Genomic DNA, 16,193 nt, shown 5'->3' with positions numbered 1-16,193 from the left:
TGGTCAGAGAAGTTCAGTTGGTCATCAATTGTTACTCCAAGGCTTTTTACCATTTTGGATGCAGTGATGGTTGCTCCGTCCATCTGGATTGAAAAGTTATGGTGAAGAGTCGGGTTGGCAGAAACTTCAAGCATTTCCGTTTTCGTGAGGTTAAGCTGGAGATGATGATCTTTCATCCAGTGTGAAATGTCTGACAGGCAGGCTGAAATGCGAGCTGGAACCGAGGGATCGTCAGGGTGAAAAGAGAGGTATAGCTGGGTGTCATCAGCATAGCAGTGGTAGGAAAAACCATGTTTCTGGATGACTGTTCCTAAAGATGCCGTGTAGGTAGAGAAGAGAAGTGGCCCAAGAACAGAGCCCTGAGGTACCCCAGTGTTTAGATGCTGTAGGTTGGACACTTATTCACTTATTCAATGGTTCAGTTCCTACCTCTCGGACAGATCATTCAGGGTGTCGTGGAGGGGATATATATATATATATATATATATATATATATATATATATATATATATATATATATATATACACATATATGTATACCTAGTAAGATCTTGATTAGCTTGTTCAGGTGTGTTTGATTAGGGTTGGAGCTAAAATCTGCAGGACACCGGCCCTCCAGGAACATTTATGGTGACCTCTGATTGTACAAAGTTTCAGACCATTAAATTCTCATGGATACTGTATTGCTTTTTGTACACTGCTATTTTAATTGTAAAACGATTAAGAATAACATGCATAGATTTTTGCTAAGCTTAACGCTAAATTTAATTTTAATTAAAAAACAAAATCCCTGCACACTGTTCTAAAGTATAGTACCTCTCTTAATTTGGAAAAAAAATGTAGTATGTGGTTGTATAAATACAGATAACTGCTCTTCCTCCTCCTTGCTGTAATGTACAGTATAATGCGTCATACATATAAAGTATATACAGGATCTTTTCGCATGTAAACCATATTCATCACAAGTGTTTATGTTGCTCCTTAGATGACGCCAAACAGAATGATGATCACTGACCTCTGAATTATGTTAAGTTATGTGCTGTGGTCTTTTTTTATCTGAAACGTCTGAGCAGGTAGTTTCTCACTTAGTGAAGAAAAAAACTGTTATTTATTATTAAACAAGCTCAATCTCCCACAGATAGCTGTATTTTTTTCCACACAATGAACAGATATATGTTCTATCTTAGTTTATATAGTTTAGTCTGACGGTCCCTTTTAAGGCTCATAATTAGTGCAGGACATGGAAGACGAACATAAAATATCACAATAAAATGTTTACAAAATGCACAAGTAAAACTTATGGAAAGTAAAAATATATGAACCTGGCAACAGTTTTTATTTAGCCCTTTTACCATATTTGGGTAAATTCTGACATCGTTTCCAGTAAGGGTATAACATTTCTTATGCTTAACAGCATAAAATTCACATTTATTTGTTTATGTACTAGGGCTGTCAAATATAAAATAAATTAACTAATTACTCACACTTTTTTGGAGTTAATCATGATTAATCACAAAACGTAATTAATCATGAAACGCCATATGTATTACAGAAATAAAAACACAGGCATGTGAATGCCATTTGAATTTCAAAACAATCAATGCCAATAACAAACAAAGATGATTTCCATGCTGGATTAAGTGAGACTGAACTGCAGTTAAAGTCTAAAGATTAAAAATGAAACACCCGAAATTGCATGAAACGCAGGATAGCCTGGTGATGCGACATTAATTGTTTTATACTGGAACTTTCCTTCTAAAAGTGCATGCTTGGTCTTATCCATATTTCTTTGCACGTTAAACACAAGTCGGCCACAACAGGAAATAAAAAAAACTGCAAATGCGTTATTTGCGTTATTTTTTTATAAACGCATTATATATTTCAAATTAATCGCGTGCTTTAACGCCAAGCGGCAACCTCCCACTCTCTCTCGGAAAGCCAATACGGAAGTAACTGAAACTGCAATTCATCAAAATTCCGCTAGTCCTGGCTCCATAATAGAGCAAGTTGCAATTGAGCAAAATTCATCGTATTTTTGTTTTGTTTTATGTGGCTTTACACAGTCAGCTGCCTTTTGGACTTATTTCTTACAATTATCAGATGATATGGGATGCTGTGTGCACTTAATTGTGCCCACAAACCATTCACGTGGCCTCGTTTCCCATGTGAATAAAGTTATATACTTGTATACCATCTCTATAAATGTATTTGTTTTATTTAAGATCATTTATCATTAATATTTTTCTTTAGACCCCTAAAGCACTCCAGAATGTGACAGATTGATTAGCTGTAGGCTCTAGAACAGTCATCTGAAGCATTATCATACAGTGTTATGCTGGATTTCATCAATAGTCTTGCATTTACTAACACAGACTACATTTGATGTGTTTGGAAGTAATTCGCGTTTTCCTCCTGTAGAAAAACGTCATAAGAGAAATGTTTAGTGGCTCAATGTGTTACAGTAGTGTTTTGAAAAGTCTAAACACTTTATTGATATAGTGTACAACCAAGCACATGTGGTCAGAACACAAACGAGTCGCAGGTAATAAAGTATTAAGCGTTTCTCCCAAAGTAAAGTCTGTCTGCCAGGTCTAAGCAAAGTGCCAGCAGGTGTCAGTAGCTCCGCTCACTCTCCGCCTCTTTGCCCTTGTTTGGTATCCCGCCGTGGGTGCGATGACGCGCAAACAAAATGGCGACGGTTGGCCGCGTCTATTGCAGTGTTCAGAAACCTATGGGTGACGTCACGGATACTCCGTCCATATATTTTACAGTCTATGTTTAACGCGCTAATTTTGACAGCCCTATTATGTGCAGTATGTATGCACTGTACAGTTGTTTTTAAAGATGAATTACCATTCAAAAAAACACAATTTCAAAAAATTATATTTTGGATCTGTGTAAATGAAGCATAATTAAGGTGTCAAAACTCATTTTGGTCAAATCAGCTGTTAAATTAATGTCAGAAAACTATTTTTTTAATAAATGTATCCTTTTCCACATTTTTCCTAAATGTTTTTTTTTTAAACAAACATCTATACGAACCATTGCAGCATGAAAAATATCACTCAGAATTCAGAAATGGTATCCAAGCTTTGAATTAAGATGGTTAGAATAAGTAATTTTGTAGCTGCGTATTTACAGTTAGTTCTCTATTGTAATGATCTAGACACAAAGTCTAAAGCTCATGGCGCAAAAGTATTACCGGGAGTCTGAGTCCACTTTTGTTATTTTAAGAAAGCCAAATGCAACAGTTACTTATGGCCTGTTTCCACTGAGTGGTACGGTACAGTTCGGTTTGGTACGCTTTTATGCCCGTTTCCACTGTCAAAAAGCGTACCGAACCGCACCCTACCACTTTTTCGGCACCCTTTCGAAAGGGTTCCTAACACGAGAAACGGTACCAAAAGGCGGAGCCACACGCACAGCTGAACGCTATTGGTTTACAGAGATACGTCATTCGCTTGCGCAACAAGCCAGAATGAAAACAAAAAACCCGCCATGTTTAAAATACACACACAGCGAGAGATTATAGCGGAATGATATATACATATAATAACGAGCCATGGTCGATCTGGGCTCAAACAAACTTTGTCGTCATCTGGATGAACAGCCACAAAGCCAAGAAGAAGAGCAGATTTACCCTGTAGTTTTTTTACGAGCCAGTTTGAGGCGCGAGCAGTTTCGCTTTCTTGCTAGCGCTCGCGCGCGTCTAACATTATATCTGAAATACAAACTTCTTGAGCTGATGATAATAACCTGCGCTTGATTATTGACGTGCTTTTGAAACCCGATCCTGTCAGACACTGACAAACGCGAGAGTGAAGCTCGAAGAAACAAAGGAGAAGCCGGAAAAAAAGGAGCACATTATTTTTTTAAACATGAACAAAATGCCATGTATAACTAACTTATTATCTTCACCTTTTGGACTAATTTGAACCGGGAATGACGGAAAAATCCAATCATCTGAAGGAGTAATAAAACAGGCCAATGAAATGCCAATGAGTTGGCGTGCACAGTTGGCGTCAATTACAATTAGCTGTTGTATAAAGACGCCGCTCGTGCCACGCCAAGGCATCCTTTTCACTTTCAGAGCCTTTCACGAGGCATCTGAGTGAGTCAACTGAGGGTTTTCTCCAAGTGAATCTTCACACAAAGAGAGAGAGAATGAGAGTCATGTTCTGTCACTTTTGAGCTTGTTCCTCTTATCTTGTCATGTCTAGTTAGTCGTTGTAAGAAGCAGAGCATGTTTAGTTTCATGTCAACAACTGCATTTAGCTGATGTAATGCTATAGTGAGGAGCCATCGATCAGCAATGACTCATTTCAGTTTTACCGATGCTTATTCTCCCTTTCTATTTCTCTTGCATCTCCCCTCTGGGCTTCTTCAAGCTGGCCAAAGTTGATCTCAGTGTTCTGGCTGGATTTCCATGTGAATAAATCAAACACATGGCATTTTGGATGAAAAGAGCTGTAGAAATATTCTGTCAGCGATGAAGATCTGCTGAATACAACAGGTTAGATTCTGGTGTTGCTTTTGTTGACTAAAGAAATGGATGAAACGGATCATTCATGACAGATCGGTTTACAGGAACCATAGTCCCGCTTGACCAAAACCATCGTTCCACGTGATTATACAGTTTGCAGTGCAGGTCCATTAAAGAATGCTGCAAATGCTATTATCTGTGGCCACAAAGCAAATAAAAATGCGGAGTCATCTGGCGTTGTTCACTGCTATTCAACGCTCAAGTATGTCAACCACTTACCAGATGTGCACAAAGGTGTAAGTCACTGACTGAATCCCTATTCCCATGGTATCCATCCTAAACAAAGTGATGCTGTCTCAGTCGATTTTTCATGGAACCATTTGAGATATTACCCACAAGCCATTATGCTTCTGAAGATATATAGTGTAACACAGATGAGTTTTGAACAGAACTCTTTTAAGTGAAGTTTAGTTATAAACAAATTTCGAGAGGATCACGTGCTTATGATTGCTAGCGGCTGGATCCGCATTATCCAATTCTCAATGCACCAATCAGACGACTCCTAAGCTACTACAAATACCCTGGGTTACGTACCACCGCTATCTTCGTTTTGAAGAATCCCCCCATCCACCCCTACTCCTCCTTCTTCCTAGATGGGTGACACGGTGGCCCAGTGCTTAGCACTGTTGCCTCACAGCAAGAATGTCTCTGGTTCTAGGCTTTACCAAACCAGCAGACATTTCTGTGCGGAGTTTGCATTTTCTCCCCGTGCTCACGTGGGTTTCCCCCGGGTTTCCCGGTTTCCTCCCACCGTCCAAAAAACATGCTACATAAGTTAATTGACTAATCCAAACCGGCACTATAGACATGCTCCTAGTAAATGGTTATCTCTCAAGAGCAATCACTGGCTGTTCATTGGTTATTACAGCGGGGGAGTCCTCAAGATCTACCTGAGCTCAAACTCCCTTCTCGCCTTGCAACGGGAGGGAGCCCCGGGCTCGAGGATCTTATGAGCTCAGGGCTCTCTCCTGGGACAGCATGCCAAACAAGCTTATAATTAATCATCAGCTAAGTGTGAACTCTTGAAATGCTTGAACCTGAGACACTGCTTAAATCATAGTAGTGAGACTGGAATTCGATACCTATCGGTACTGAAATTTTACATCGGTACTGAAAACGTCCATTTCCTGCTAACATTTGAGCACTGTTGAGCGTGTTTTTGTGTTCACGTGTTCAACAGAAATGACTGTGATTGGCCATCAGTTCACAAAACTCACTGCTGTTTACTGAGTGTAACTACAGATATAGGGACACTAGAGCGTTTTAAAGCCATGAAAATCAGCTGGTCTGTTTATAAGCTGACATAGGAGTGATCCGCTGATGAATCGACTGATCTTCGTGGCTTTCAAACGCTACAGTGTCACTGTATCTATTGCTACACTCCGTAAACAGAGGTGAGTTTGGGAAACTGATGACCTTCACGGCCAATCACAAAACATGTTCAACAGCGCTCAAATGTTAGCAGGAAACAGACGTTTTTAAAATATTAGTACTCATTGATATCGAATTCCAGTATCGTGACAACACTAAGGCCCAATCCCAATTCTACCCCTTAGCACTTCCCATTACTCCTACCTCTCGTTTTGCTCATTCACTTGAAAGGGTAGTGGTGTCCCAATTCTCTTTAGCTTGAAGGCGTAGGGCTAAGAGGAAGAGGTAGATACCCCTTCCAACAGAGATTTTTCAGGATCACACTCGAAACCAAGGAGTAGGAAAATTACCCAGAATACACCAGACACAATGGCAGCATAGCTGCACCCAGAAGTAATGAGATCCACAGATTAGTATTTATTTATTTTTTGTCATTGTTACGATTTTTTAAAACAAACAAGCACGTTTTAATATATTCAAAACCGCGTTCGTGTTTTATCAATAAATCATGCAGTGTCTGCTATAATGTTAACGTTGTTTTCGTGTGTTTACATAGATGAATATGGCCACTGTGTAAATGCGCAGTATAGTTACGATCTTATTGCCACATTAGATTGTTATGATAACATGATATATGCCTTCAGTGATTTCTTGAAGATAAATACCAAAAAATAACACAACCGGAATCACTACAGCAGTCGCGATCGTCTGATCTAATATAAAGCAAGAGATCGTGATGATGTGTGCTGGTGCTGTAGTGCTGTCCCATTTTTTAGGGGTAAATCTTGAAGCCCTTCCTCTTCACACTTTGTTTCAAGGGCGAAGGGCAAGGGATAGGAGGGTACAAAAATAGAATTGGGATTGGGCCTAAATCATAGGCATTTGACAAAAACGTGAAAAACTCAACAATTTTACAAAAAAAATAAAAAATAACAGTTTCATAGTTCGTGTAAAGTACAAAAATGTGATTTAATATGAAAACGCATTTATTTATTGTGAGTACAGTGGCGTTTAGAAAACAAACCAAAATTTTATGTTTTATTTAATTAAAATTCTGAATTTACCTATTAGTATTCATTTGACTGGGCATTAGGGCTATGCAAAAATATCGTAATTATCAAAATATCGTAATTGTGCATATCACAATATGATATTTATTTGTGTTGGTTTAAATCGTTAAAATGTCTAATTTGTTATATACATAGCTGTTCACTTTCAGAAGATGTAGTAATACTTTCTTTTCCCTGAAATATTAGGAAACATACTAGTTTCCGTTTTTTTTAACAATATTGTATCGCATCATGATTTTCATATCCTTTCGCAAATTGCGTTTTCTTTAATGTTGGACAGCCCTAGTGTACATTCGAGACTATATTAACGTGATCTTCACTCCGACTCACACAGAAAAAGCTCACATGTGCACTGTTTTGAAAAAAGGAAGAACCAATGGTTTCAATTTACCACAGTGGGGTATATGCACAGCTTGTGTTTTTCAGCCAATGATAAACATCCGGTGAAAGCTTAATGTGACTATTTTCAATTTCATATGGTTCCATTTGCAGAATTGATGTATAAATACAATACATTCAGGTAAATAGATTTAAGCAGTCATTTAGTTGTTCAAGCGTAATACGAGGTGAAAGACCGTGTAACCGCTAGCGCCGTCAGGATCAGCAGTTGAGTGCAGAAACTCCATTGAAAATACTGGGGTAAAATATAGTCATACTTTAACGACATGGAGGAGGAAAATGTAATTAATGCAGTGCTTCTTGCCCGGTCTAATTCCCACTTTATATCGTATATCTATCAGGCAGGGAAGATTACATATTTGTAAAAAAATCAGACCTTAAACACGGCAGTTTTATAATGGAAAGACAGTTCATTGGAAGCACTGAGGCTGGCTGGCTGAAATTAAAAGTCTGTGTGCATATACCCCATTCAGAATCAGGAATTAAATTGAATAATATAAAAACATTCTCAATGAAATGCTGATCGACACAACCCTGATACTACATAAAATGCTATTACACAAAAATAACAAATTAATTTGAACTGAGGCTAGTTCCGGTAAATAAGACTGTTTTGAATCAACTTCTCAATGAAGTTTAGTATCCTTCTTCAACACTCAGAGTTTAATAGAGGTCAGAGTCCCATGTTAGATTTCTGCTTTAACTTGTGTGTTGTATACTTGTCCTGCGGTGCGAACATTTGCTTGCTTAATTTTGTGGTAGCGCCATTAGGCTTTTCTGTGTGTTGCTTAGTCAGTGAGTCACAGTGGACTGCAGGGTTGTTCACACTGAATTTCACGGCTATTTTCAAGGTTGCCCTGAACAAAACACATTTTCTGCTTGCAGAATTTCCCAGCAGTCCCCCTGCTTCAGCTCAACGCCTCAGAACAGAGGCGAAAAAGTCACCACAGTTTTCCAAGCCCATTCTCATCATCCCACACACAATGATTTGGACCTCAGACCATTTTATTCTCAAACAAATAAGTATAATTTCCATTTAAAGAGGAAATATCCCATGTCGGTTGATTCCTTTCTTGAGGTCCAGATTGGAAAAGATGGAGGACGTTCTCATGAACTCTGAAACTCTCTGTGGCTGCTTGACTTTTAGGTTGGGCTCCGAATCACATTGTTAGAAAAAGATTATCGTAATGTGTCATCCTAATCGCAAAAAGCTCAAGACCACACAAGCAGAATATTTTCCTCAAGCTTTAAACACACTGCAACCCCTGATCTGGAACATACAAGAGCAGAATCATCTCCGGTAAACAAGGAACTTGGAACATGAGTACTGAACTTGACCTCAACTACATTTGTCACCCTTACCAGCTGCACTCATCAACAGAGAAGAGAGCCATCCAAGGTCCAGATTTTTATTTTTTGGGTGGGCTTTGTTTTTTTATATCTTAATCTGACCACTACAATTCAAGCACCAAACCAGCATCAACCACCTTGGGATAGCATTTAAATTCATTGCAGAAAAGTGGCTCTCTGATGACCTGGTATTTTTCCCAGTTCTTGCGTCACACGTTGGGAGTTAAGGAGAAGTGATGCTCCTCTAGGACAGCTTTATGATGTTGTCTTCAGGGCCTCCTATATGTCAGAATGTGATTTGGAAGTCTGGGCTCATATGGACGTCACTTTTCTCCTGCTAGCGTCTACAAACATCTGCTTCTCATCTCATTGTCATCTTGCTCACGCAAGCACAAGAGTTTGCTTCACACTTCTGTCACATTCAGCTGAATGTTTGTTTGCCTCAGGATTTATAAGACATGCAAAGCTTTTACAAAGTGTTTGCTTTTAGCCATATCCTTTGTAGATGTAGCATATAAATCTCGCTCATTCCCCAGTGTGATATACTAAATTTGTTAGTGCATTGCCTGTTGCTTTTTACCATGCAAGTTTTGTCTCATGATTTTTACTCATCATGTTTTGTCGAAAGATTGAAATAAAGATTTTCATTTAATATCTCCAAAAGCCACCCTTAGCCTAGCCTTTCTGTCCTTGGTGAAGTACAACTTTGGACTGAAACAATATTTTAATCTTTAAAAATCATACAGAGGCACCATATACAGGGGCTGGTAAACTGAAACTGAAATGCCTGGTTTTAGACTACAATAATTCTTTAGTATGGTGTAGGGCCTCCTTCTGTGGCCAATACGGCATCAGTTTGTACTGGTGAATGAATGATCTAAGTCCAGTACAATGGCCAGATGGATTTTGAACCATTATTCTCGCAGAATAGTGGCCAGGTTGCTATGTGATGCTGGTTGAGGGAAAGGGTTTCCTGACTTGCTCCTCCAAAACAGCCCAAAGGGGCTCAATAATATTTATATCTGATTACTGTGCAGGCCATGTGAGATGTTCAGCTTCACTTTAATGTTCATCAAACAACTCCGTCACCAGTCTTGGTGTGTGTATTGGTGCATTGTCATTCCGATACACGGCACTGTCTTTAGGATGCAATGTTTGAACCATTGGGTGCACAAGGTCCTCAAGAATGGTCCCTGGCAGTGACACGCCCATCTAGAACAAGTATTGGCCATATGGAATGCCATGATATTGCAGCCCAAACCATCACTGATCTACCTCATGCTTCACTCTGGCCTTACAACAGTTTAGGGGGTATGCTTCTTTGGGGCTTCTCCACACCATAACTCTCCCGGATGTCAGAAAGACAGTGAATGTGGACTCATCAAAGATTAATACATGTTTCACATTGTCCACAGCCCAAGATTTTTGCTGCTGGCACCATTGCAAATGACGTTTGGCATTGGCACAAGTGACCATTGTTTGGCCATAGCAGCCCGGCCATGTATATTAATCCTGCGGAGCTCTCGATGAACAGATTTGGTAGAAACAGTTTGAGGAATTCTGCAGTGAGTTGGGCAGCTTGGGTTTTATGTTTTTTTTTTTCCTACTGGTGGAACGTGCAATAAATAAAGTTTGACCACCAGGCTGCTCAAATTTAGCCATGAGACCTCCAACACTACATTGGCCAGTTTCATTGTCCAACCCCTCTCTACACTCTCAGTAATAAAGTTTCAAAAACTTATTGGTACTATAAAGGTATGTACTAGTGCAACACATTCTCACTCCTGACTCCTCACATATTGACGCTCGGTCAGGACTCCTTCTTGTCACTTTGACACTCCTGGTATCCCTTCAGTGTCTTTATGGCACGCGGGGCCATCCAATGCTTTTGGTCATTCACATTATGCTTCCCATTAAAGAGTTTGTGTTTATTTGTAAAATATGAATCATTTGCAAAAAAAATGCATACTTACAGAAATATTTCGCAGCACCTACCCCACACCTAACTCTAAACCAACCCAATTCTGACCAACATCAATAAGCAACAGGAAAAACAGCCATATAAAAGTGATGCAAACAAGTCGTGTTGCATTCCAAGTCCTGTGAAGCCACACAAAGTCTTTATGTGAAGAATTATTATTATGTGATTGATCACAAAACATAGAGGGAGCCAATAGCATTTGATGTGATCGGTCACGAGACACAGAGGGAGCCAATAGCATTCGACAACCAAAGCTGATGTAACACTTTTCTGATGGGCCTTGCGTTTGTAAGACTTTGAATATTCATCTTCTCAATAAACTGCGACTGTAGTTGCATTTGCCTGCTTTATCCTGTGTTTTTCTTGACAAACGGTTGAGTTTAGTGCTTAGAGCTGGGTTACGTGCTTGTAAATGTGTTCATAGTGCAACACAAGTAAAATATTTTGACTCAACCCAACCTAACCCAACTTACACACCAATAAAGAGAAAATATACAATAAGTAATTTAATCGTATCGATAAAATTGGAGATGCCTTTCGCGTGAGCATATATAAAGGAACCGAGGACCCCACATGTTGTAAAATGATGCTGGAGGGGGTACCCCAAATGTCAAATTGTGATGAGAGTGTGATCGAGCATCGGAGTAAGAATGAGTTGGTTAATATGCACTTTATGATACCAATATGCACCCTTCACGTACAATCGAAGCTTTTGAAAAGGTACCACCCCAGTTACAGCCTTTGTACCTTTTATTTCTTTTATTATGTAGGCTTTTATTATAAATGGCGGTTTTCTTTTTTGAGTTGTACTCAATATAGTATACCATTTCATTTGAGAATCATTCAGACTGGGTTTGGAAAGCAAATGATCTTCACACAAACCTCTCAAATCTGTTTAGAAGGCAAGTCACACAAACCACATGCCTTTGATGATAATTTTATGGTCTGTGCACATCCTTTTCTGGTTGAAGACAACCATTGTTCAGTACATTTTTGCAGTAGGAAATGAAGTAATCTAGATTAGGAATTTGCATTATAGTGAGAAAGTTTTGTTCGCCAACTATTTTCATCTGTAATTCCATCGACAAGATCAAGTCTTCACATTAGTCTCCAGTGTCTCGCACTAGCACTCATTTGCTCTTTGATTTACTCTGAGAAACGGAGCTTCTGCTAGACGCTCACATGGCAGGCTTCAGAGTTTAGACATGGTTGTGTGATGCCAGAAGTCAGGGGTCGGGGTAGAGGTCGAAATTCCCCAGGTTGAAGGGGGATTTGGAGGATGAAAGACAGACGGTGCTTTACTGTCGTCTCTGTGGCTGTCATATATCTGTGTTTGAAGGGAACACTCTAGTACTCTTCATCTACCCCTCTGTTTTTCCTCAGAGGAGCAAGTGGTGTCCATATGTTCATCGGTGGCTCTGTGGGATTTGTAAGAAATGTGCTAACTTAATAGTGTGTTTTAGATTCTGAATCATCGCAGTACACTACTGTTTCCGTTGAAATATTACTGTATCAATGGTATCATCTGTTTCTGATGGTCTCATCAGTCTTGATGCCACTTCTAACACTAAAGGAGTGTTGTGCAATGATGCATGATTTCACAGCCTACGGGAACATGCTGTACGTGCGCTTTGCCCTTCAGTCATAAAAACATCTGCAGTTTCACATTCTTGTGGACATATGGCTCTACGACACACGCTACTTCCAGATGTGAAAACTTGACTCTTTACTGTTCTGTTTACCAAAAACTGTGACAAAATTACACTGTTATACAAGCTCCAAAGTAATTTCCGGACTGTTTTGGTGCTTAAATTGAATGCAGTCACTTCCATCAAGCCTACTGTGTTATGAAATGGGAAACGTCAAGTGTTTTTTCTACTCTCACTGAGCTCCACTGCATTTGAACCAGGGGTGTCCCGTTACGCTCATGGAGGGCCACCATGTTGCCTAATTAAAAAGCCTAAATCTAGAGCTTACTAGGCATTAGGACTGTCAACATAGCTGAAAACCTATCAAATTTATTTCTTAAATATAAGCAATATTAAAATTCTATTTGAATTCTAAAGCTAGTATGCAATGTTACAGGAAAAAAGTACTTTATTGTATGCTATGCCCACATAAGGGCACAATAATCAAATAGAAACCAGATATTTTATTGAAATGAAGTGACCATTCCCACATAGCAAAATATCCCTGGCCCACCTCTGGCCCACTCATTCAACTTTTGCTTGGCCCATGTCGCAGTAAATTACGGTACATGACTGGACCAAGTCTGGCTTCCAGACAAGAGCCAAACATGGGCCATATCTGGGTCAAGTCACAACCAAGTTAATAACCCATAACTGAGCCTGAACTGGGCCAGATATGTTGGTGTGTCACGACTGCAATGAAATTAATAAACCCATAAATCATTGCGCTTTAGGCGTGCTATGGGCGTGCTTTTTCTTGAAGCGACATGATTGGTAGAATTGTTTTTCTTTATTTGAAAATAATAAAAATATATTTTAAATGTGGGTCAAAATAATAAGCAAGTAAGTAATATGTATTTATATAGCTTCACAGTCATGAGGGGGTCTCTCCACACCACCACCAGTGTGCAGCATTCACTTGGATGGTGCAACGGCAGCCACAGGACAACAGCACCAGTGCGCTCACCACACACCAGCTATGGGTGGAGTGGAGAGACAGTGATACAGCCAATTTGGTGGATAGGGATGATTAGGAGGCCATGATCGGTAAGGGCTAATAGAGGGAATTTGGCCAGGACACCCGGGTTACACCCCTACTCTTTTTACAAGAAGTGCCATGGGATTTTTAATGACCACAGACAGAGTCAGGACCTTGGTTTAACATCTCATCCGAAAGACGGCGCCCACTGACAGTATAGCATCCCTTTCACTTTTACTGGGGCATTAGGACTTGCGCAGAACACAGGTTGAGCGCCCACTGCTGGCCTCACTAACACCACCTCCAACAGCAACCTAGTTTTCCCATGTGGTCTCCCATCCAGGTACTGACCAGGTTCAGCCCTGCTTAGCTTCAGTGAGTAACCGGTCTTGGGGTGCAGGGTGATATGGCTGTGGCCAAATATAACAAATAGGCCAAACGTACTTGTCTTACATATCAGTTATTAACATCTGAGCCAAATACTACATTTTACATTTGGTCCAAGTATTGTGTGCTGCCTTAAAGACGGTGCCACCTCTGCCAAACCAGGATGAGTGTGAACCATACTAATAAAAGCTATTTCTGAGATGATTTCTTTACAGAGCAATTTAAAATGTTCAAAGGACAGCTAGCGTTTTCTATTCTTTGTGTTTTAGAAATAATGTTATGAAATATTCTCATGTGGTGAAAAATGTACGTGAACTTAGAAAAACTGTGACGTTTGATTGACTGGAACACATTGAACACGTTTACCCCTGAAATTCCCACCTCCTACTGTTTGTGGAACGCAGCATTATTATTTATGTTTCACATCAGGTCGCTCCATGCTAGTCTTGCTGAAGCATAACTAGACTTTAATTTGGGATGTCAAGTGACGCATCTCGCTGAAGTCAGGTATCTGTGTTTGCAGGTTAGACGTCTCAATTTGAGCAGTTTTCTAGATGGTATTTCTAAGTAGGAAGTAGGAAAACTGAAAATCTCGAAACCATGCCGGTTACGACATCATCATCATGTCTCGCGACTCTTGACAAATCAAATTTGAATGCAGATTTTTGCAGTTAAATGAGCCTTATATAAACTGTATGCACACTAGGCATAGGACGATAACCGCTTTCAAGGCATACCGCAGTTTGGAAAAGTTGAGATTTTGAAACAACCAAAATTTTCTACAATATCGTTCCCAAGATATGTGTAAGACTTTTTTTTTTTTTAGGACGACAGTATCTCCATCCAAAGATGCCATTTTAAATGGTAAAGAAATCTGTGTTTTCGAGACTAATGAAGATAGCAGAAGTCAATGATTCATTTTAATTATTTAGCATGACATGTTTACTACAAAATATTTTAAATCTTTCAAAAAATAAAATATATTGTTTTCAAAGGGGAAAAAATCTGTTGCTTATTACCCAGGCAACAAAAAAGAATATATTGTAAAGCAGTAATCACAATACCGTTATACCATGAAACCGTGTTATTTTTATCCAGGGTCATCACAGCGTCAGAATCTTATACCAGCCCATGCCTAATGCACACACACACACACACACACACACACACACACACACACGCACACACACACATGCAAATACATTTGACAAATATTCAAAATTTAAAAAAGTTGACAACCCTACTAGGCATACGAGAAACTTCCAGACAAGTTTGTCAAGGTAAGTTGAAACTCTAAACTAATAGCTAAACTCTGCAGGACAGAGGACCTCTGGGACCTATTTTTTTATTGATCAATGTGTTTGTAAAGCTTTCTTATCATGATATATGTTGTAGTTGAAGGCCCTTTCATAGTTTAGCTGCTGCAAATACTGGGAATCCAAGAAGTTTGAATGGACTATTCCAATACCATACTCTAGTTTCAGATGGCATGCCATCTCTGGACAAGGCCCCACAGCCACAGCATGCTCCTGGCATGCATTCAACCCTTCTGTAACCCTTCAGTTGGAGCCAACAGGTATCATTCAGATCTGTCTTGAAGATTGATGAGATGGGTCACAGGTAGACATTGCATGAGGGAGGTGTGCTAAATGGAAATTGGGAAAAGAGGAAAAAGCTGTGTTGAGGCTAGGGTGGAATATTTTAATAAGGTCCATGAGAATTGGAAGGGTGGATGATAACTGGATGGTGGCTCAGTAGCTATCGCTGGTGCTTCATATTAGGAATACCCTGATACCCAATACCACAAGGGCATATGAATCAGCTCCATATTTTCCATGATTCTATGAAGGATATATGGTTTGTAAAATAGATAGATGAATCTGAGCATGGCCTAAATTTACAAAAAGATTAGATTAGATTAGATTAGATTTATTGTCATCACACATGTACAAGTACAAGGCAACGAAATGCAGGTACGAAAAAGGGTAAATGTTGGTAGAATAATGATATCATGATAAACCCATCTAATAAACAGTGCTCCAAAATACATTTGGACATCTTAGTCACACACCTTCTTACTTTCCTATAAACTGTGCCATGCAGAAAAACTAATACTTGACTGAAAAGTTTGTGGTAATGCAATGGCAATTTTGAATATCTTTTTCTGTGTGATACAAACGTGCCTTTACTGTTGATGTTTTTATGCAGCATGTGTGATTACACTTAGTTCCAGCGGGCAGTGTATATGAACAGGTCCCTCATGTTAATGTGGCAGTATGAACTGTAGTTTTACCTTTTGCGGTGCTCCTTTAGAGAAGTTTCCAAATCCTTGTCCCTTTGAATTTAGTCCAGGTGCACTGAGTGAAGTTTTTCCACATTAAATATGCTTACCGGATATCTCTCCCTCCCACTGGAGCTGGACAGG

The sequence above is a fragment of the Danio aesculapii genome, chromosome 20 (genome assembly GCF_903798145.1).
Source record: "Danio aesculapii chromosome 20, fDanAes4.1, whole genome shotgun sequence".
NCBI lineage: Eukaryota > Metazoa > Chordata > Actinopteri > Cypriniformes > Danionidae > Danio > Danio aesculapii.
This window is presented reverse-complemented; position numbering follows the sequence as displayed.